Source organism: Arachis ipaensis, chromosome B6 (genome assembly GCF_059453495.1).
Source record: "Arachis ipaensis isolate K30076 ecotype BB chromosome B6, ASM5945349v1, whole genome shotgun sequence".
Classification (NCBI taxonomy): domain Eukaryota; kingdom Viridiplantae; phylum Streptophyta; class Magnoliopsida; order Fabales; family Fabaceae; genus Arachis; species Arachis ipaensis.
This window is the reverse complement of record NC_142441.1, coordinates 63,332,514-63,335,186: the sequence shown is the minus strand read 5'-3', so window position 1 is coordinate 63,335,186 and position 2,673 is coordinate 63,332,514.

The following is a 2,673-nucleotide window of genomic DNA, read 5'->3' as shown; positions in this document are numbered from 1 at the left end:
ATAGTTGAACTAAGTTCATGGGATTTCATGCAGATCAATAGTAGCTCATTTATTCTTTGCTGTTACATAAGATATGTTTCTTCAAAGATTCACTATGGTTGCTGCTACAATGCCTTAATTTTTGCTTACTCCCTTGCTAGCTTTTTCCTTCTTTCTTTTGCTTAGAGAGCTTATTACTTATTGAAGGCTTGGTGGCAAATGTTGCAGTAGCCTTTGGCTTTATTGCACTCAACATTCCTTCACCACAGACACATGGCTCACCTTTTTCCTCCTAGGATCATTGATGCCCAGCATCTCTTTGGATAACTAAGTATTTTGTAGCTAAGTTGCTCTTTATTGTGGACTTTCAGTTGGCAATCCCAAATCAGTTGATTTAAGTGGCCAAGTTTTGAAATACTCCTTAGAACTTACTTGTCCAAGCATATCCTAGTACACAAACACCACAGGCATATGTCCTAGGGTCCAACCTATTGGTGTCTATCCTTATTATTTGTTTCTTTGCCACTTTTTGGCTTTTTTTCTATTTCTTTTTCTTTCTGTTTTGATCTATTTTCAAGGGGCTTTCATTAATTGAAGGATCATAACAGCAAACTAGCTTAGGCTTCAAAGAACATGTCATTAGGCAGCATTTATTTTGTGAGCTATCAATTGAATCAAACACATACCACCACTAACTTTCATTCTAACTTTTGCAACATTGAACAATTACTTTTCTAAATCAAACATCTCTCTTTTATTCAGACAGCTTGGGGGACAAAACAAAATTTAAGTAAATGAAGCATGACAAGATTTTAATGCAAGCAATCTATTAAAGCATTAAAATGTAAAACATAAAAGCATTGAAATGCAAACACAAAAGCATTGAAGGCATGTCATGTTTCAGACATACATCTTTCTTATTTAAGTAAAAGTAAAAAGAACTTCACCACCTCTATTTTTCAGGCATTTCCATTCTAATGGATTCTCCCCTCTTCTTTTTCCTCTTCTTTGTATAATCTTGAGCTTCTTCACCAGGGCATCTTCTGTCCCAGACAGAGTCTAGCAGGCCTGAGAGTCCAACATCCTCCAATCTGTTTTGCATACGTGCTGCGTATCTATCTGTTCTTGCTCTCTGCTGGTTCACTAATTCAGTGCACATCCCGAATGGTTTAATCTGTGGATTTATTGCTGGCATGCTGTGAGTTAAGTAATCCAGCTTGGCTTGGGTATCTTCATCATATTCTATCCTATCCACGTGCCTACACTCACCAATGGTATGATGTATGTTCTTCCATTGATACAAGTTGTGAGTGTACTCCCCATATTTGGCTTGAGTCAAGAACATTTTGTCGTAGGATTCTTTGAGATTTGTTGTTTGCTCTCTTTGCCCTTCAAAAATCTTTGTTTGAAATTCTTGTTGTTGGGCCATTATTTGTTGCTGCCAGCTCTCTTGTCTCTCCTCCGTTTTGTGCTGCCAAGTTTTATTTTGCTCCTTATCTCTCAAATATTGCTCCCGGTGCTCTAGATATTGCTCTTGTTGCCTTGAATACTATTCTTGTGCTTTTTCATTTTGTTGTGATATTTCCTCAAGAGCCCTCTGCAATTGACTTAGGTTTATGGCACCAAGAGTTTGCTCTCCTTCCCTTTGAGGTCTTCTTCTCCTTTGGGGTTCTTCTTCTTGCTCATCCTCTTCATTAATGCCTTCCATGCTTCTCTTTATGATTCCCTTCCCCTTCTTTACTTTCTTCATGTCCTCATCTTCAAAGATCACTCCAGCTTTGTTGCAGAGCCTTAGGATGGTGCTTGGATGACCAAGCCTACTTGAAGTGCTTGTGCTTTCAGCCATCTCTTGGATACTGTCGGTAATAAGTTGTGCCAGATTGATTTTTCCTCCATGTAGGATACAATTTACTAAGAGTGCATGCTTGATTATAACAGATGAGGTGTTCCCAGTGGGAAGTATGGATCTTTTTACTACCTCGTACCACCCCTTGGCTTCAGGGGTAAGATTCATTCTTTTCAAGTGGCTTGGAACTCCTATTAAATCTCTTTCCCAGTCTGTGCCTTCCAAGCATATCCCCTGTAGGATCTCATCGGGATCATTCTCCCTTCACAGTCTGGCTTCATAGCTGGGCTCTTCATAATTTATGGTTCTCAATTTCATGGACCTTATAATGGATGCTGGACTGAAATCCACTTCAACTCCTCTAACATAACTCTTGTAAGAGATACTGTCTTCGCTTTCTCTCACCGCGTTTGCATAGAATTCCCTGATCAGCACTGCACTAATGTCAGTGAGAGGATCGCATAGAAGCTCCCATCTTCTTTCCTTAGTGATTTGCTTCATTATGGGGTACTCCCCTTCCCTTAGCTCAAAGCCCATCTCATGAATAATACGCTTTGATTTCATGAGCCTATGATATCTTCCTTCATGAAATTGAGATCTGAATTTCCTTGCATCGTAAGCTGGAGGTTCGGTCACCATTGGTTCCTTTCCTGGTCTTCTCCTTGAACTTGATGAGGCCATGGGTTTAGAGAAAACAGAGAAGTACGGATGGACTTGGGGATTGGTTGAGACACGACTTTGTACTGCACAGAGGATGTAGAGAGGAATATTGCTATTGAATAGAGAATGGGACGTGTTTTGGGTGTACACAAGATAGAACGGAGGCTTATAAGTGTGAAGAAGGCTTG